Source organism: Ursus americanus, chromosome 29 (genome assembly GCF_024610735.1).
Source record: "Ursus americanus isolate L20-20 chromosome 29, mUrsAme1.1.p, whole genome shotgun sequence".
Classification (NCBI taxonomy): Eukaryota; Metazoa; Chordata; class Mammalia; order Carnivora; family Ursidae; genus Ursus; species Ursus americanus.
Genome location: NC_142155.1, coordinates 8,102,754 through 8,123,854, shown reverse-complemented (window position 1 = coordinate 8,123,854; position 21,101 = coordinate 8,102,754). Strand labels below are relative to the sequence as shown.

At 37.5% G+C, this 21,101-nt stretch overlaps 1 protein-coding gene across 6 annotated transcripts in view; it reads left to right on the top strand.

Moving 5' to 3' along the window:
• Positions 1 to 21,101, top strand: part of MYO6 (myosin VI) — a 138,279-nt gene that overhangs the window by 22,073 nt on the left and 95,105 nt on the right. Inside the window, exon 1 of one of the 6 annotated variants that reach the window (XM_087856939.1) lies at positions 18,285 to 18,392. The exons of the other annotated variants lie outside the window; for them this stretch is intronic. The gene's annotated coding sequence lies outside the window, so the exon portion shown is untranslated. Of the gene's footprint in view, positions 1 to 18,284; positions 18,393 to 21,101 lie in introns of those variants that run through there. 6 annotated transcript variants of the gene reach the window in all.

Genomic DNA, 21,101 nt, shown 5'->3' with positions numbered 1-21,101 from the left:
TGGATCTCCTTTGTCCTAGGCCTTGTTCTTCACTGCGCCCATCACCATTAGTCCCCGTGCCTGTGAATACTTCGTATTAGCACTTTAAGTGTTGCTGTACCATACAGTATACTTGTCTTTCTCCTTCAGTAACTTGTAAACACTCTGGTTTTATTCTTGGGTGTTCAAGGCCTAATACTTTGCCCCGTCCTAATAGATACCCAATTAATGTCAGTTTGGGGAATAACTTACTTCATCATAAATTTGAACTGTGAATATATTGTTTACTTCTTTTGGAAAATTGTTTTCTCCAAATATAAATTCTAGGTCAGCCCATTTACTTATAAATCATTTAGAGATGGTGAAATTGAGATAGTCATGGGCTAATGAGCCCAGGAAGCTAGAATATTGCTAAAAAAAATACTCGTAATAATGGTGAGAAAGGATTTTTTAAGGGAGATGAAACCATAGATGTAACTATTTCTCTTAGGAACCTTTTCTTTAATAATCTGGGAAGATATGGTCAGACACATTGGCAGAGATGAGATCATTTCTACATGTGAAAAAAATTTAAGCAGTGCTTCTTTCTATATCTATTAGTGTTAGATTAATACTTTTGAAAACTTAGAAAACTGAATTTAGTCCTTGGTGCACATTCTCCTTTTTTAATCTCCATGTTGAGGTTTTGTGTACTATTTTTTCTGGCCTCAGGGTAGAAGAAGTCTGACTGTATGAGAAAGGCTGTTACACTAGTGTACACATAAACACTTACAGCACCAGTTCGAGTTTTCATAGAGTTTATTACGTTTTTGGATTAAAGTTATTTTAAAGATTTATTTACTTATTTTTAGAGAAAGAGGGGAAGTGCGCCATGTACCTGTGAGTGGGGGGAGGGGCAGAGGGACGCTGAAGCAGACTCCCTGCTGAGTGCAGGTTGGCTCCCGGGACCCTGAGACCATGAGTTGTGCTGAAATCAGGAGTCAGACGCTTACCCGTCTTACAGGCACTCTTTAAAGATCTTTTTTTTTTTTCTGATATAAAACCAATAGCTATCCTTTGAAAAGTTTGAAAAATGGAAATGTATAAAGGAGAAAAGAAAAATCATTTATAATGCCACCACTTATAAATAGTATTAATATTTTTATATATCTTCTGTTTTTAAAAACTTAATTTATTCTTATTGCCAAATCAGAAAAATATTATGCTCTACTTTCTTCAAGGTCTTTTCTCTTTTTTCCTAATTAATTGTAATTTATCTGGAATTTACTTTGGAGTATGGTTGGAAGGTTATTTTAAAGTTATAATAATCATTTTCCTTTTTCTTACTACTGAGAAAAGTCTGATCTTTTAGCCTGCTATTAGGGAAGTTTTTAATTTAATTTTTCAATGCTTTGTCTACCCTATAAATTTTTTTGAAAATTATTTTTTACATTGTCTTCATTTAAAATTAACCACTCATAAGAGAATGCATTCTTTTGCCAACAACAAATCAAAACAATATAATACAGATACAGTTGACATACCCGTAGACCACCACCTGGTTTTTTTCCATCTAGAAACTAAGCATTGTTGTCATTTTTGTGTGTATATTTCTGTATCTTCTACTATTTTTGCAGTTTTTGGCTTGTAGAAATAATGTAGTGGGTTATGTTTTGTTTTGTTTTAAGTTGCACGTGGAGCCCAACATGAGGCTTGAACTCATGATCCTAAGATCAAGACCTGAGCTGAGAGTTGGATGTTTAACCAATTGAGCCACCCACGTGCCCCAAAATAATGTAGTTTTGTATGTTTTTTGACATTAAAGATCTCGTATTCTACAAATGTTTTGCACCTTCATTTTGTCGTATAACACTAGACCCTAGGTGTCCATCTTGAAAGGTAAAGATTCACTTTACTGTTTTTATTTAATTTATATTATTGTTTTCTTCTTTCAATAAGCTCTGTGCCCACTGTGGGGCTTGAACTCATGACCCTGAGATTAGGAGTTTCATGCTCTACCAACTGAGCTAGCCAGGTGCTAGTTCACTTTACTGTTTTTAGTCGCTGCATGGCTTTCTGTAATTCAGATATAGCATAGTTTATCAAACCATCTTGTGTACTGAAAGATATTTAGGTTGTTTGCGTTTTTCCTCTTATTCACAGTAGTACAAGAAATATCCTTGGTGTATACTGAGTGCTGGTTCAGAAGATTTACTGTAGTCTTGCTAACAGAACAACTTGGCATTACAGGTTTTTAATTTTTGTCACTGTGGTAGGTGAAAAAGTATCTTGTTTTAATTACATAAAAGAATACCTTTCTTAAGCGGAAATACCAGAATTTAATGGTAAAGATGGGTGAAATATGGTTTTCTGGCATAATTCTTTACAGAGATATGGCTGGCTGTTTTAAACAGACTTTGTGTTTAAAAGGGTAAAAAAAAAAAGTTGAATTTGTGATTTTGTATGAAGAAGCACTGAGTTCTCTTTCCCTAATTCATTTTAGTTAGTTTAGTTTACAATTGAATTAAGTTGTAATTCAGGGGAAAAAAGCATTCTTTGCTTTTCAGTCCAGAATCAGATGTTTTAAAATCTAAGACCTTGGGAAACATTCCTAAGCTTGAGAAAACAATTTGTCTAATAAAATATGAACCCCATGACACCTTTTATATTCTGATTTACAGGAAAAGAGAAATAAGAATACATTTTAAAGTGTTTTGGAAAATAGTCAAGTAATGGATTATTTAGAATTCATATATTAAGAGTGTAGCTTTTTAAATTTAAGTATTTTATACATGCATCATTGGTATTTGGTTAGTAGTGGCGTGATCTGTAGGATAAGCAAACTGAAACAAATAGGAATATGGTATTAAAAGGAAATGATCATAAAATAACCCAACCAAATAGTTCCTCTGATGTAAATTTCATTTTTTTAAAAAAAATTTTTCTTTATTTTAGAGAGAACATGAACATGCGTGAATGAGCGGGGGAGGGACAGAGGGAGAGAGAATCTGAAACAGACTCTGCACTCTGCACGGAGCCTCTCATAGGGTCTCAGTCCCATGACAGCAAGATCACGATGGAGCTGAAGGACATTTAACTGACTGAGCCACCTAAGCATCCCTAAATTTCACTTTTATTAGTGATTTCCTATGTCTGTTTTGATTATAATTTTCTTATAGTGTCAAGGTCTAAAGCATCATATAATTATTGTACAGTGTAGTATATTTTCTTCTGAATTTTATCATTTCTTGAGAATTATGCAGATATTGAACAGTTTTTTTGAATTATTTTTATGGTATTTAATATTTTTAATTTTTAAAAATTTTTTATAGGGACTGCACGTGAGCAGTGGAGGCCAGGGAGAGGGATAGTGGAGAGAGAGAGAATCTTAAGCAGGCTCCGTGCTCAGCAGGGAGCCCAGTGCAGGGCCAAATCTCATGACCCTGAGATCATGACCTGAGCCAAAATCAAGAGTCAGACACTCAACCAACTGAGCCACCCAGGTGCCCCTTTGTGGTGTAGTTTTATGTGTCTTGTATTTGTTTAGTGAAAATAATAGGAATAGCTTTAAAAAATTAAATCTCTTTGAGGTACCCAGTCACAGAATTGCTCCCACTTGTTTAAAGTATCCAATCCAGAGTGAACCCTTGCATCCTTAGATGCTCTTTGAAATTACCCAAAGCCAAAATTCTAAAATAAGTTCTAATACCCTCTTTCTGAGAAGCCCCACCATTCTCTGTGGTGAGAATTCTCCCTTACTGCAACAAGTAATAAACCCAACTTATTTAACTATTGAAAAAAATTAAATCTCTGCCTTCACTTTTCTTACTTTCTGCAGGGAGAAAATGCTTTAAAAGTGGGGCCATTTAACTTTGTTTTTGTTTTCCTTCCTTCCTTCCTTCCTTCCTTCCTTCCTTCCTTCCTTCCTTCTTTCTTTTCTTTCCTTTTCTTTTCTTTTCTTTTCTTTTCTTTTTCCTCCCTCCCTCCCTCTCTTTCTTTCTTTCTTTCTTTCTTTCTTTCTTTCTTTCTTTCTTTCTTTCTTTTTTTTTCTTTTTCTTTTTTTTCTTTCCTTTTTTTAAAGTAGGCTCCATGCCCAGTGTGGAGCCCAACGTCGGGCTTGAACTCACAACCCTGAGATCAGGACCTGAGATGAGATCAAGAGTCTGACGCTTAACCGATTGAGTCCTCCAGGCACCCCCAATTTTGTTTGTTATTTAAATTCTTTTTTAAAAAAATGCCTTTTTTTTTAAGATTTTATTTTTATGTAAACTCTATACCCAACATGGGGCTCAAACTCACAACCTTGAGATTAAGAGTCACACACTCTCCCAACTGAGCCAGCCGGGTGCCCCTAACAATGCCTTTAAAAGCATGCATATTTATGACAGTATTATATTTACATGTTTTAACTCACAAAGTTGCCTTTCATTTGTGATACTGTATTGTAATGTGTCAGTTTTACTTTAGGAACTACGTGTTGTGTTCAACAGCATTTTTGGGTAATGGCAAAAATCATTGTTAAAATAGGGCATTTTTTTTTTTTAAAGATTTTATTTATTTATGTGACGGAGAGACAGCCAGCGAAAGAGGAAACACAGCAGGGGGAGTGGGAGAGGAAGAAGCAGGCTCCCAGCAGAGGAGCCCGATGTGGGACTCGATCCCGGAATGCCAGGATCAAGCCCTGAGCCGAAGGCAGACGCTTAACGACTGCGCTACCCAGGCGCCCCATAAAATAGGGCATTTTAAATATGTGGTGTTAACATTCTACTGAAATCGTATTATGAATCTCTTGTTTTTTGCAGAGACAAGGAAAGGTGTGTGCTAGATTTGAAATTCTGTAGAGGTGAATCAGTGGTGGTACATATCTGCCTCCCCAAAACTTTAATCTTAGCGTCTGAGACTATATTGTTTGCACACGATCTAACTTAACATGCGGCTTTGTTTAGCCATTTGACTTAGGGCATTCATTATTCATCTGTTCAGTCAACAAATACTCAGTAATTCCCTATGTATGATATACTGTATTCAGTGCTGGCAGTATGTGGGTGAACAGGACATGATTCTTGTCCTTAAACTCTAGGAGAGATTAAAATTTAACAACAAAGTACCAAACAAAGTAGAGAGAAACTAATGTTTTAGAGAGTTAAAAGCAGGTGCAGAAGAAGGAGCATCTGTTCTGAGAAGGGTTTTGGTGGAAGATTTCAAGGAGGAGAGATTTGTTTAATTAAAAAAAAAAAAGATTTTGTGAGAGAGAAAGAGAGCGAGAGAACAAGTGGGGGGGGGCAGAGGGAGAGGGAGAAGCAGGCTCCCCGCTGAGGTGGGAGCCCAATGTGGGACTCAATCCCAGGACCCTGGGATCATGACCTGAGCCACCCAGGCGCCCCATATTTGTTTAATTTTTGAAGCAGTGAGTAAAAATGCATTATGTGAAGAACAGGGGAGAAGCTTTTCTGGCAGAAGAAATTTAAATTGTGTGGGTGGAAGGGTGACTCTCCAGTGTACTTGGGGCAAAGAATACGTGCTGAGTGCAGAAGATACCCTTGGAGAAATTGACCCATTCAGTCTAGTGAGAAAAGATACAGTCTGAGCGCCTTCATCTCCAGAATGGTGTTGACATGTTGATCTGTGCTGTGTGATAAACTCAGCTCTCCAGGTTTTCAAGATTGCATGTGTTTCCTCTAGTGTCACTTGGAGAAACTGTTTCTATTCAAGATAAGATAAGACAAAGGGATGGGGGGAGTAGGGTGTCACCTAAACCGCACATAGACAGATGAGGAGCTGTGCTGGAGCTCAGAGTGAAACTAATTATTCTGAGTAACCTAACTCCAAATATTGAAGTGAGGCGAGAGTTTGTTAATGCACAGGCAGGGTAATGGAGATAACTTTGGAATGGACTTCACAGTTCTTTGGCTGAATAGAATTTTCATAAACGTATTTTCTTTGCATTTTGAACCTGAGCTTGTGCTGGACATTTTGTTGGAAGTTAGTGATAGGTTGAAATGCAATTAATATACATTAATTGTCTTAATTCATATCAGTTTAACATAGCTTTATGTTGTTGTGAATTTATCTTTTCTTTTTCTGTTCTTTCTTTACCCTGTAGTCAAGATGATAGTCTCTTATTGCTGCTTCCACAGAATCTTGTTTTTTAATCTTTTCTTTATAGCTGCTGAGAAAGAAAAGTAGAAAAAAAATACATAATTTAGTTATTTAACATGACGATTATTACAATTTTTTTTTTCTAATTTTCCCTTTGCCTGCTATTTTTTTAGTTTACCATGTCAAATAAACTACTGCTTTCCTAACCAGTTTGTTGCTCTGGTTGTTATACTTATCCTTGCTCTGATATCTCGTTTCCAGATTCATGTTTCCTTTCTCTTCTTTCCCTTTTCCCTTTTAAGCCTGTTTTCCATCTGTCCTTGTTTCCTTGCCCCATATCTATTATTTTTGTGCTTACTGTCTCTTAAGCTGAAAACAGATTCTCTTTCTGACCAAGGATTCTGGCTGTCTTCATGAACCTCTCTGAAATCTGTTGCAAATATAGCTTTTCACAAAAGAGCAAGTGATAGTCTTTGATATCCCCAGATAGCCTACAGTCTCTCATTCCTCAAAGTCCCTCTAGTTTTCTACCAGAACTTTATTTTTCTCTGTCCTTTGGGAAATAGGCTACTGGCATAAGGTCTTCTGTTCATTTCGAATGAGGAGTGTTACGTGGATTACGTGATTATTGGGTTCACTGAACGAGTAACCCAGCTTGTGAAATTAGGACATTGAAGTAGACTTATTAAATGGGGCTTTCAGTGCTCCTTCCTTTGACCCTTCCTATAATTTGGTGACAGCTCACAGGGTGGAGCTCTTTATTTTAACAATGAAATATTTCACAGAGGGGGTAGTTTCCACCTCTAAGATGACATTTGATAATCTCATTTGTTATTGCTCTTTTAAATATCCTACTTGCGTCAGTAATACTGACACCACAATTAGACAAGGCCTTGGGCTGTATCAAGAGATCAATAAAATCGACCATTTTGGCGATGACAGCAAGGCTCCTCACTAAGGTCCAGGATCCAATTGTCTATGGTCATTTTTATTACTATTTAGTATTTGGTAGTCGTTTTGAAAGAGTTGGAAATTTATTGTCTGGATTGAAACATGTTTATATGAATTTTACTTATATTTGTGAATCTTCTAAGTGAGACAGAGCAAAAAGGCAGGCTGTGTTTTAGGGAGAAGTCAGTTGCTGCCTTAATGCGAAGAGATGGAGGGAAGAAGCTGGAATATAGTCCTTATTCATCAGTTTGCCTTCAGTGGGACCATGGTGGAAGGACCTTTCTGTGTAAGTAGATTAAGAGATCCTGGATGAGGGTGACTTTATTTGAGGGACTGGGTGTTGGGAGAGAAGTTTGAACTAGCTCAGGTTGGGCATAGAGAATGGAGGTGAAGTTGAAAGCTAGAATTAGGAGTATAATAAAATCAGGCTGGAGAAAACTAACAGACCATAGGATGTGGCAGTAGAGCAGAGCAGAGTGAAAGGGAAATTTGTGCTGCTTTAAGGAGGCAGAGAAAAAGAAGAGGATGGAGGAGAGGAATAAAGTACCAGCCTGCTTGAGATGGAAGAGTATTGTATTTTGAAACCATTATAGAAAAACTGAAAGCATTTATTTAATCTGTTAATCCGTGGAACTGATGGAAGAGGCACAGGTGTAATGATGTAAGAAGTCCCTTGGTAATTCATTTCATATTAGTATTCAATGCATACTTCTATTTTCCATGTATGGATTTGTTATACATGTAATGTTTCTCATTAAGTAAATGTAAATTTTCATTCATTTAGTCATTAGTGACTTTTTATTGAGTGTCAACTATATGGTAGGGTAACACAGCTCAGGAAAAGGGAGCGAGAAAAATAAGTATAGTCTATTGTATTGCTGGGTAAACAGAGAAATGAGCATCATATAATGTGGGAGTTGTTTTGGTTTACCTGTGATTTTTCCTAACAAGTTAATATCTTGAAGCACAGGGTAGTAGCCCTTCTCATATTGAAGAAGAAGAAAGTCATACCAACGTGTAAGCCATAGAAAAAGACGAAACTTTGGCTAAAAGTGCCTTTTTTGATGAAAAGTAGTGTAGTAATGAGGGACACAAATTCTTAACTTGTCAGTTCTGTGCATCTTTTTTCTTTTGTGGTTAATTTTTTTTCCCGTTTTGAGTCCCCTTTTTGAGGTCATGAAGATAATCTCCTGTATGAACCTCTAGAAGCTTTATTGTTTGCCTTTTACAAGTAGATTTATAACCTGCTTACGTATAATATTTGTGTGTGATGTGAAGTAAGTCTCAAGTTATATTTTTTCCAAATGTATCTTTAGTTTTCCTTGTAACATTTATTGACAAGTTAATCTTTCCCCTGCATTGCTGCTTTTCTTCTGTACTTCTGTTCTTGTTATAAATCACATATGTATACACTTCATATATGTACAAATATTCTCTTTTATTGGTCTGTTTGTCTATTCATGTGCCATTACCACACTGTCTTATTGTAGCTTTATAGTAAATCTTACATTCCTATCTAGTTCTTTAAGAAAGTCTTGGCTATTCTTGATCCTTATATATATATATATTTAATATTTTATTTATTTATTTGAGAGAGAGAAAGACAGCCAGCTAGAGAGGGAACACAAGCAGGGGGAGTGGGAGAGGAAGAAGCAGGCCCCCAGTGGAGGAGCCTGATGCGGGACTCGATCCCAGGACCCCGGGATCACTCCCTGAGCCAAAGGCAGATGCTTAACGACTGAGCCACCCAGGCGCCCCTTGGCCCTTATATTTCTGTATAAACTTTAGAACCATGTTAACAGTTTTTAAAAAAATTTGTTGGAATTTTAGTTGGGATTACATTGAACCTAGAGATCACTTTGGAAAGAATTGACATCTACCATATTGTGTCTTCTCATCTAGGATCATAGTGTATTAATTTATTTAGGTCTTTGCTAATGACAGCTTTCATATTTTTACTTTTTAACTTTTACTTTGCTCTAATTTTAGACTTTCGGAAAAGTTGCAAGAACAGTACTCTCTCAAAATTCCTGCATACGGGGGCGCCTGGGTGGCTCAGTCCTAGGCATCTGCCTTCAGCTTAGGTCATGATCCCAGGGTCCTGGGATCGAGCCCCTCATTGGGCTCCCTGCTCAGAGGAAAACCTGCTTCTCCCTCTCATGCTTAGAATTTTTTGATTGTGTAAGTTGTAGACTTATACCTTTTCCTTTACCCCTAAACACTTCGGTGTATATTTCCTAATAACAAAATCATTCTCTTGCATGACCACAAGTAACACTTATTAATACTGATATTTAAAACCTGCAGACATTCCGAGTTCATGAATTGTCCCAAATATGTCATTCATAGCAAAAATAAATCCTGGATCATGTGTTATGTTCAGTTGTCTTGTTGCTTTGGCTCCTGTCATCTGCAGTAGTTCCTCATCTTCCTTTGTGTTTCATGGGCCCTTGAAACTTTTGACTAATTCAAGCTAGTTGTTTTGTATAAAAAGCCTTCCTATACCTCAATTTGGATTTGCCTGATATTTCCTCATTCTACCTTTTTGGCACAAGTACCACAGAAATGGTATGATGTACTGGCAGAAGTTTGATCATTTGGTTAAGATGGTATCTGCCTCCTTACATATAAAGTTCCTGTTTTTTGCTTTGTAAGTAAATATTTCTGGGGAGATGCACATATTTTTAAATTAGATTTATTCTTAGGTATTTGATGTTGTTTGATGCTATTGTAAATAATACCTTTTAAAAAAGTCTTTTTTTAAAAAAGACTTTATTTATTTGAGGGAGAGAGAGAAAGCGAGAGCGAGGAAGAGAGAAGGTACACGAGCAGGGGGAGGGGCAGAGGGAGAAGCAGGCTCCCCACTGAGCAGGGAGTCTGATGCGGGGCTTGATCCCAGGACCTTGGGATCGTGACCTGAGCCAAAGGCAGACACTTAACTGACTGACCACCCAAGCACCCAAAATGTCTTATTTTTCAACTCTTTATTGTTGGTATATAGAAATGTAATTTGTTCTATATATTGCTCTTATATTCCACAAATTTACTAAACTCATTTATTGTTTGCTAAAATTGATGCGTAGATTAAAAAAATATTTTCTTTGTATACAATCACATCTTATTTCTAATTTTCCTTTTCCCTTTTCCATTTGTTTTCTTCTTATTCTACTCTTCTTCCTCTTTTTTGGTAAGTACCACTTAAGACATTATCTTTATAAACTTCTGATTATTTTCTCAAGTATAGATGCCTAGAAATAAGACCAGATCAAAGAGTCTAAACGTTCTTGATATAGTAAATAGCCATGCTGTTTTCTTTTTTCTTTTTTTTTTTTTAAAGATTTTATTTATTTGACAGAGATAGAGACAGCCAGCCAGCGAGAGAGGGAACACAAGCAGGGGGAGTGGGAGAGGAAGAAGCAGGCTCACAGCAGAGGAGCCTGATGTGGGGCTCCATCCCATAACGCCGGGATCACGCCCTGAGCTGAAGGCAGACGCTCAACCGCTGTGGCACCCAGGCACCCCAGCCATGCTGTTTTCAAAAGTATAGTACCAGTTTACTTTTTTCACAACAGTGCTTACAGTTGTAAGCCCCACCATAACTTCTTCAGCATTGGTTATTACAATAAAATTTTTTTTCTAATTCTGTGAGTAAAATTGGTAAAAAATTATTGCCACCCTGACGTTTTGTAAGAATCCGTTTGAATACTTTGGAGGCAGAAGCCTTTGGTTTGAACATTTAAAAAGATTTCTCTTGAACCACACTGACTGCTAACCATTTCTAAATGGCTATCAGCAATGTGTATTGCAGCATATTATTGAGTCTTTCTTCTGGGAACAAAAAACGAGTATTAAGTAATATTTAATAAAATGCAGAATTTTCTTGTGACAAAATATTTCTACCAGTGGGCTCTGATAGAACAGATTTTTAAAAGAAAATAGAAGGGTTGGCACAATTTTTTGAAAGCAAGTGGATGGACAAAGGGGGTCCTTGTCTTAGTGCTCTTTGTTAATGTGGCTATGGATGAGTCACGTAACTTTTCCCTGCCTTTGCTTTTGTATTTGGAAATAAACACAATAACATGGGTCATTGATTGTTCATATTTTAAAAACAGTCAGATTCTGGTATTCTGCTGAAGAGTTGATAAACCATTTACTGTTTTTATTTGATTCTAAGTATTTAAGTTTTGGGTTAAGATAGATTTATTTCGTGGCTTGATCCAATCCAACACATTTTAAACGTTTTTGCTTTGTCAATATTAATGAGGTACCTGGATGATATGGGTTATCGGTGTTTTATTAACAAAAGAAACTATTGTCTTTCTCTGGAAGATAGGCTGAAGCATATAATTATTTTCTGCAAAGTTAAAAAGAATTTGTGGCATAGAAATTAAGATCCCAAACATGTATTTTTGTCATTCTGCCAGAAAATAATAGTGGTTTCTCTCAAGCATATTCAGTGATAGAGCATCTTCGAGGTTTCCTGAATATTTCTACATTTGTTTTTATCCAGCTGTAAGACTCTTCATTTAGAATGTAGCATTTGAGATTTTTTTTTTTTAAGCATTTGAGAATATTGAAAAGAAGCAAAAATACTACAGTTGTAGGCCATTTTTGGGATTGCTACCATGTGGTAGATACAATATGGGAAGAGTGATGAGCAGTAGTAATGGTTTTGCTAGTTTTGGGTACTTACAATTTCTTTTATTGCACTTTTTTTATTGTATACATTTGAGCAATCTGTAAACTTCTTTTCATAATGTTTTTAAAATTTAAAAGATCTTAAATGATTTTACTCTACACTGGGAGTAAACCTCTTTCCAGTTAGGGAACACATTTCCAATTTTATAATGAAAGTTAGTGAGAATACAGGTCATGAAAGCATAATTCACTTACCTGAAATGCACTTTATGGCAAATTTTCAAAGATTAAGTTCAATCTCTTAAGTAAGGAATTATTGTATTAATAGAATATTGGGGCTTTTATAAAAAGTGATTAAAATTTCAAATGTGAAGTTGTCAGATTAACAAGCTTTCTTAAATATTCCCAATGCAATGATGAAAATAACAGTGCATTGTATAAAAATGTTTTTCCTTGTTAAACCTGAATTTCTTGTTGGCATACATTTATCTCTTCTTTCTTTCCTGATATTTCACTAAAATGATAATAGAGGAATAAAAAACAGAATAAATCTACAAGGCCAAAGAGAAGAAGTAATAGTAGATTGAGGGATTTCAGCAAATTTGGATAGAGGAATAGTACCTGACTTAGTTTAAGCAGAGGAGTCTGTACTCCGAACTGTTACATTGAGGAAAACCAACAAGAATGCATAGATCAAACCGAAGAATCCCTCACAGGCTTAGGGTGTGGAGGTTTCCGTTATCTCCAAAGATTAGAGTGAAGGAGCAGAAAACAGTGGTGTTGGTTGAAAGGCTGTGGGTGAAGAGGTTAAGCCTCCAGGTCCCTTGTTATCTTGCCAAAGACCAGAGGCCTAGTTTTCTGGAAAAGTGAGCTTGATCAGAGGAAGATGAACAGATGCTAACAGTGGGAACATCCCCACAAAACAGTGGAGTCCTGGCCAGTTGCTTTAGTATGAAGTATGCCAGGTCGTAGTCTTGATCTATGTGCAGAAAGCTTGTGGCCAGCTTTAGCGCCTTCTAAATGTGAGTGGAAAACTAGGTGTGCTGAGGAAGGCCTTTCTACGGACGAGAACAGAAGTGGTAGGGAAAAAAAAGCAAAGAGAAGGCAACAAAGATAATGGAGGGAAATAAAAAAATGTGATTGCAGAAATGAAATTTCCAGTAGAAGAATTAGAAAGTCAAGTGGGAGACATTTCCATAAAAGTAGAATAAGAGAGATAGAAATGGGTGACAGAGGAGAACATGAGTGTATCAGTCTCATAGAGGTCGAGCATCAAATTATAGAACTGTTAGAAAGAGAAAACAGAAAATAGGGGAGCATGTTTTCAAATAAATAGTAGAAGTAGGATCAGAACATTCCTGAGCTTTGTATGATGCGTGCCTCCATACCGCGTCTGTTCTCCCAGTGGGGGTAGCACAGTGAATTCAGGCAGTGCACATTTAGCTTTGTCATCATGGAAATTTAGAACATCCATTAAGAAAAGATCCTTTAAGCTTGCAGCTCAGAGGGAGAACCAGAGAGGGGTATAAAGTGATCAGGAATCTGAAAGACAGCAGTTGTGAACGCTAAAAATACTTGCTGTACCTTTAAAATCCTGAAGAAAAATAACTTTCAAGATGGAATTCAGTGTGTGTGTGTGTGTGTGTGTGTGTGTGTGTGTGTGTGTGTGTGTGTGTTTTCAATCTGTCATTTAAGTCTGAAGGTAGAATAAAGACTTCTTTGGACATGAAAGGACTCCATTATACTCTATACCCAAGAGAGAGCAGTGCAGGGAAGTCCTAGAATGACAGGCAGGCAGCAAGTTTACAGAGCAACCACGTGTGTGTGTGTGTTGGGGGGGAGGGTAGAAGGAAGGGAAGGGCCCTGTTGTTGGTTATAAAGCCTTTTAAAATAGTGTATTTGGCTTTAAAAAAAAGCCTGCTCATGGGGCTCCTGGGCGGCCTCTGCCTTGGGCTTGGGTTGTGATCTCGTGGTCCTGGGGTTGAGCCCTATATCGGGCTCCCTACTCAGTGGGGAGCCTGCTTCTCCCTCTTCTGCTCCCCCTTCTTGTGCTCTCTCTAATAAATAAATAAAATGTTAAAAAAACCCGCTCTTTTATCACCTCAATAAAAAATTAGTATGAAAGTGCGTTTTTATGAAGCACTATCAGTGTTGAATGGGGCTTATGAGAACGTTGTGATTAATACTACTTTAATGTGAGCAAGTAAACTGAAGGAAAAAAGCAGGCTCAAGCCATGAGTGTGAAGAAGTTCTTCCTTCATGACGAGCACTCCTCGGTAGTTCTAATGGATTCTATTCCAGGACGGTAATTCTTGTGAATTGAGACTAAATTGTAGCTGAGTTGAATTTTAATTGTTGAATAATCACTGTGTAATTAAGTCCAGAAAATGAATGAGATTATAAAAATAGTAACTGAGTACTTAAACTACTCTGACTTAAAGTTTTTGAACTCAATTGGCCTTAATAACTAGGGCTTTATAAAGTCGATACTGTTAAAACTCAAGATTGAATTTTGGTGTAGGTGGAAAGCATCGACTTTAAAGGAAACCATTCACAGCTGCGTTGGTGGTTAGGCGTGAAGGCAAAATGCCCAGTGTGTGGTGGTGGAGAGGGTTTTCATTGTGAGATCTACTTAAAAAAACAACACAACAGTTTGCTTATTTTAAACTCTGTTTAGGGAAACTGAAGCCCTTTAACCCTATAAATAGCATTCCTTTGAGATATCGTCATGCTTTAAGAGCTGGGAAGATGTATGAAGCTTTGGATCATATAATCACTGTTTTATTTGTGAAAAGTTAATTATTTGATTACTTTTTTATGTGCCTTGACAAAACCATTGTGGTTTCATAAAACACTTTTTATTTATTTTTTTAAAAGATTTTATTTATTTCAGAGAGAGAGAGCACGGGTGCGCATGCAAGCATGAGTGAGGGGAGGGGCAGAAGGAGAAGCACACACCTTGGTGAGCCAGGGACCCCTGATGCGGGGCTCCCATCACAGGACCCTGGGATCATAAAACACTTAAAAAAAATTATTTATTTTGAGAGACAGAGACGGCACATAGGTGCGGGGGTAGGGGTTGAGGGAGGGGGAGAATCTACGCCCAGCGTGGAGCCTGATGCCGGGCTCCTTTTCATGACCCTGAGATCACGACCTGAGCAGAAATCAAGAGTCAGACGCTTAACCAACTGAGCCACCCAGCAGCCTAAAATACTTTTCAGGAAGGATCATAATAACAAATGAATTGTGTTTATCTCAGGTCTTGCTCTGAAAATCAAAAGTCCAGGTAGATTTTTCTAACTCAGAGAAATCTCCATTATGGTGTTTTATTTATTTGGTTACTTTACAAATCTACTTTTTATTGATACCTACTTGGAGAAAAAGTCTAACTCTTGCCTAAACTTTGTCAGCTATTAGGTAAAACTTTGTGGTTTTATCCATGTTTTGAGAATCTATTATGTTACTCTATTTCCTTAATTTTATTTATCCAACACATTTGTGTGAAATGCTAAGTTGAATGACCAGCAATGAATAGTTCTTTTTTTTTTTTTTTTAGAGAGACAGCCATTGAGAGAGGGAACACAAGCAGGGGGAGTGGGAGAGGAAGAAGCAGGCTCCCAGTGGAGGAGCCTGATGTGCGGCTCGATCCCATAATGCCGGGATCACGCCCTGAGCCCAAGCCAGACGCTTAACCGCTGTGCCACCCAGGCGCCCCAGCAATGAATAGTTCTGATTTGAGGTTTATGTATAGTTCAACAGATTGTAATAATCAGAAAAATCTAGTTGCTGAACAATAACCTTAAAAGATGATTGCCATACTGAATTTGCTGAGTAGTGGATTTATGAGACAAAGTCTTATAAAAAAAAAAAATCTTTTTTTTTTTTTTTGAAGATTTATTCACCTGGGACGCCTGGGTGGCTCAGTCGGTTAAGCGTCTGCCTTTGGCTCAGGTCATGATCCCAGGGGCCTAGGGGCCTAGGATTGAGTCCCACATCAGGTGGGAGCCTGCTTCCCCCTCTGCCAGCTTCTCCCCCTGCTTGTGCATGTTTTCTCTCTCTCTTTGATGAATAAATGAATAAAATCTTAAAAAGATTTATTCGCCTATTACAGAGTGTGCATTATGAGTGAGGAAGAGGCATAAGGCGAGAGAGAGAGAGAGAATCCCTTACTGGAGAGAGAATCTCCACTAAGTGTGGAGCCCCACGTGGGACTAATTGCAGGACCCCAAGATCACCCCCTGAGCTGAAGTAAAAAGTCAGTCGCTCAACCGACTAAGCCACCTAGAAGCCCTAAGTCTTATAAAATTAATAGCCAATTGACTATCTTTATATGTCAAGGATTAGATTTCTCATATAGTATTACTTTTTCTTTCCTTTTTTTTTTTTTTTTGAAGATTTTATTTATTAGAGCAAGCGAGCATGCATGAGTGGGGGGAGGGGTAGAGGGAGAGGGATAAACAGACTCCCAGTTGAGCCGGGAGCCCAATGCGGGCATAATCCCAGGACCCCGAGACCGTGACCTGAGCTGAAGTCAGATGTTTAACCGACAGAGCCACCCAGGCGCCCCTTAATTTTTCTTTTAATTTGTCTTGAAACACCCAGTCCGCTACTAAATCTATTCAGTTTATTTGTTTGTTCATTCATGCACTTAGTAATTATTTGCTGTCTGGTATCTAGCCAATTCTATCATTCTCTCTGATACTGCCGTAATTTTGATACGTTGTTTTTTTCCCCCCACATCGTATTGAATTCTTACATACAGTCTCTTCTGTCAGAACACAGTCATCTTTCCAATATGCTGATTTAATTAGGTTGCTCCTCATTGCCTGTAGAATAAAGAATTAGAGTTAAGGACCTTTATACTTTGACATAGGTCTGCCTTTCCAGCTTCATCTTTCACCGAGTCTTTTTTCTTCTCCTCCTTCGCAATCTGCCCTCCAGTTTGAGTTCCACATTTTTAAATTTCTGCTTTCGCCATTTTATTTGTCTAGAATACCACTCCATAATTCTCTGTTGAAATTCTTGGACCTTCAGGATCAGCTTAAATTGCTGTCTCTCTAAAGCCTAAGTAAGTCCCCTTGGGCTGACTTCAGTCACACAAAGTAATCCTGCCTTGATGTTCGCATATAAGAGTATTTTACTTTGGTCACTTAATTATATGGAACACTTTAGCCAGGGGAGAACAAAGATTTTTATCGGTGAGAGAGGGACAGGAGGAAAGGTCAGGAAAAAGCAATGTGAACATGGTAGATAGTGTCAATGTTTGAAATGTTCAAATTAATATTTTAAATAAGTATTAGTCCTAAGGAGTTAATAAGGCAAACAAATGTAGACTTCTTTATAAGGCAAGAAAATATTTGCTTTGGTTTTTTTTCCCCCTAATTTACTTGCTGAAAAGTAGGGTTTGTAGTTTGGGGTCTGAGTCTTCATTTCAGGGAATTAAAATAGCCTTTATGTCTTGATTTTTGCCTATTTTTTGGGCCTAAGTTTGTGTTCTCAGATGGAGAAAAGATAAGGAAGGAGAAGGTGGTTTAGACTAACTAACTTTGCCCACTTTACAGCGCTTAGGGACATGGCACAGCACTTATTTCTTGAGTACTTGTTCCTACCCCCCCCCCCCCAAATAATTAGTTGGAATTCTTTTAATGACAATGGGAGATCACTTTGTAATTTTAGGAATTTTTAGGATTTTATTTCTACATGTGTTTCTGTTTTGTTTTTTGTTTTTAGAAAAAAATGTGCTTTTGTTTTTTGTTTAGGATGAGAGATACTATTATTATTATTTTTTTGGTGCTGTGGCTGACACATAATAGGAATTCAGTAAATCCTTGCAGAACGTACTTGTAATAATGGTACTTCATGGTACAGTCCCCTGAAATTTCACTTTCCCCAAACAGTTCCCCCATAAGTATGTGACATTATGTGCTGAAGAGATTACATTTTGTAGGAAGACTTATTGTTAAAGTACTTATTGTAGAGTCTCATTCTATTACTACTTGAAAGTTAGTATTTATAATCACAAGAGAAGTGTATAGTTCTTCCTAAAAGTGAGAAGAACTGAAACTAAGTGAATCACTCAGTATTTTCTATAGAAGCTATTTCAGAATGGATTTGTCAGAGAATTAGCATTTTAGTGTTCTGATGGTTGCCTTTTTGCTGGTGGCTGGTAGATGAGAAAGGAAAATTGTTCCTAAAGTCCTTAAGTATTTTTCAGTTTGTTCTTTCAAAGTTAGTGAAATTAGTGTTATTCCCAGAGGTTAGAAAATATTATTAAATAACACATGGTTGCGTCTAAAGCTTTTACCCATTAATCCTCAGACATCTGGTTGAGGACTAATTCTGTGAAAAAGATTTATTGATTCTATTACATTAACTTGACTTTTTTTTTTTTTTTAAACTCAAATGTCTGGAGGAATTTGCAATATTTACTCTATGAACTAATTAAAAGTTAATAGCAAAATTTATGTCCAGTTGAAAAACTACTTCCTGAAAGCCTTTCTCATTATTTAAGAACATTTAATCAAGAGACCCATCTCAGTATATAATGAACTTTTGGAGAGTTCTGTGAAGTGGGAATGCCTAGCTAAGAATGGACATTTGCCTTCTTTTTCTTAGATTCTTGTTTGCTTTATATTTAGTCACATAAGAAAAGTGACATCAGCCCTCACTTCAACCAAAGAACATTCAGAATTGGTATGAAGCTGAATGAATATGAATGGATCAACACTACCATTGCATACCATGAGGTATGTTCCCTAACAAAATCAAGAGTAGTGAGGACCTGGGAACTGCTGAGAAAGTACTGAGATTCCCGTCTCGAGGGCCATCAAGTACAAGTGGATCTCCTTAATCTATTTTCAGTATTTCAGAAGGCCTGATGGAAGGTTTAGATTTGCTGTGATGGAGGTGGTGTAGTCCAGTTGAAGTGTTGTTTCTTTGCTTTTGGTTTCTTACCTCACTGCAGTAACACTAGCTATTTTATAGTTGGCAGAGCTGTAAAATTAATTTGTCAGTTTAACAAATGCCTATTTTGTGCCAAGCACTGTTTTTAGGCTTCCATATTCATAGCAGTGAATAAAACAAAGCCTCTGGATTCAAGAAGCTTATACTCTAAATAAGTAAATAATACATGTCAGATGTTAAGTGCTATAGGAAAAACAAAGTAGGGAAGGGTAGTACGGCTGCTGGTTTTGAGTGGATGGATGGGTTGCTATTTTATAAAAGGTGGTCTGTGAAGCCTCCCTGATAAGATGGTAATAGAGCAAAGGCCTAAAGAAGATAGGGAACAAAGTTTACTGGTATCTTTCAGGCAGATGTATTGAATCAATAAATACCAGAATCCTGAAATGGATGCATGCCTAGTGTGCTCAAGGAATAGCAAGGAGACCATCATGGACCAGGGAGAGTAGGTAGAAATGACGTCAGAATGCTTATGAGCAGGGGGTACAATTTAATTTGTGAAGAATCTTGGGGCCACTGTGAAGAGTTGGGCTTTTATGTGAGCAAGATGGGAGGCATTGGAGAGTGTTGAGCAGAGAATACTACATAATTTATGTTATAAAAGGATCAAACTGCTATACCGAGTGCGGACTCTGTGTCGGGAACGGAGGAAGCAGGAAAAGCAGTCAGAAGAAGCTACTGCAGTAATCTTGGTGAGAGACAGTGTTGCCTAGGAACAAGGTGGAATTGGTTGCACTGGTGAGACCTGGTCAGATTCTGGATGTAATTAAGAGATAGAGCCAACAGAATTTGCCAAAGGATTGGATGTAGAAAGGGAAAGAGGTGAGTTGAGGATGATGTCAAAATTTTTGGCATGAGCAAGAGTAAGGATGAAATTGTCATTTAGTAAGAGAAGAAGAGGTCTAAGGAGTAAATTTGAAAGGGGAGATAGGAGGTCATTTTAGGATATGATAAGTTTGAGATGGCTGTTGGTCTCCTAACTGGTGATACTAAGTAGGCTATGAGCTCTAGATACCTAGAATTCAATAGAGAGGTGTTACCTGAAGGTAGAATTTTTTTTTTTAAAGATTTTATTTATTTATTTATTTGACATAGAGACAGCCAGCGAGAGAGGGAACACAAGCAGGGGGAGTGGGAGAGGAAGAAGCAGGCTCCCAGCGGAGGAGCCTGATGCAGGCCTTGATCCCAGGACTCCAGGATCACGCCCTGAGCCAAGGGCAGACACTTAATGACTGAGCCATCCAGGCACCCCACCTGAAGGTAGAAATTTGGACATTATTAGCATGTGGGTAATGTTTAAATATTTAAGACTGGACGAGAAAGCAAGGAGATGAGAGTAGATAGACACAGTCCAAGGATTGTGCCCCAAGAGTTTCTGATGTTGAAAAGGTAAGGAGGATCCCAGCCAAAGGACACCAAACTTTTTTTTTTACAGATAGCTTGGTAGATATAGTCTTCAAAGCATGTCATGGTGGGGGGTTGGAAGTAATTAATTAAATTAAATTGAAAAGAAATTCAAAAGATAGTTCAAGTTTCTCATTTTGTGAAATATCTGAACATTCTTACTGCATATTTTTATTGATATGTCAATTAAGAAGCAGTATTATAAAGGTATTCTATAACTAAATCAATAAAATGAAAAATTCCAATGAAATGCTCCAGTCCTTTGAATATTTGTCTGACTCTCAGCTAGTCATTTAAATGCAGTGTTACCTGGAAGATAAAATTAACTCCACATATCATCATGTTTACCTTTTAGCACAGACCACTCAAGTCAAGAACTTCTGGTGTGAGAAAAAAAAAAAAGAACTTCTGGCGTGTACTTTCTTGTAGTCTACTCATTGAAGAATTTAAATCCAAATTACAAGGAAGAAATAATAAAAATTGTAATGTTTATGGAAGAAATAGCAAGAGGAAGTCTTTTTTTTTTTTTTTTTTAAAGATTTTACTTTTTTGAGAGAGAGAGAGCATGCGCACAAGTGGTGAGGGTGTGGAGAGGCAGAGGGAGAAGTAGACTTCCCGCTGAGCAGGGAGCTGATGTGGGGCTCAATCCTAGGACCCTGGGATTGTGACCTGAGCAAAAGGCAGACCCTTAACTGACTGAGCCACCCAGGCGCCCTGATTTGTATTTCCTGATGCCAAGTGATGTTGAGCATTTTTTTCATGTGTCTGTTGGCCATTTGTATGTCTTCTTTGGAGAAATGTCTGTTCATGTCTTCTGTGCATTTCTTCGTTGGATTTTTCTTTGGGTGTTGAGTTTGATAAGTTCTTTATAGATATTGGATACTAGCCCTTTATCTGATATGTCATTTGCAAGTATCTTCTCCCATTCTGTTGGTTGTCTTTTGGTGGTGTTGACTGTTTCCTTTTCTGTGCAAAAGCTTTTTATCTTGATGAATTCCCAATAGTTCATTATTGCCTTTGGTTCCCTTGCCTTTGGAGATGTATCTAGCAAGAAGTTGTGGCTGAGATCACAGAGGTTGCTGCCTGTGTTC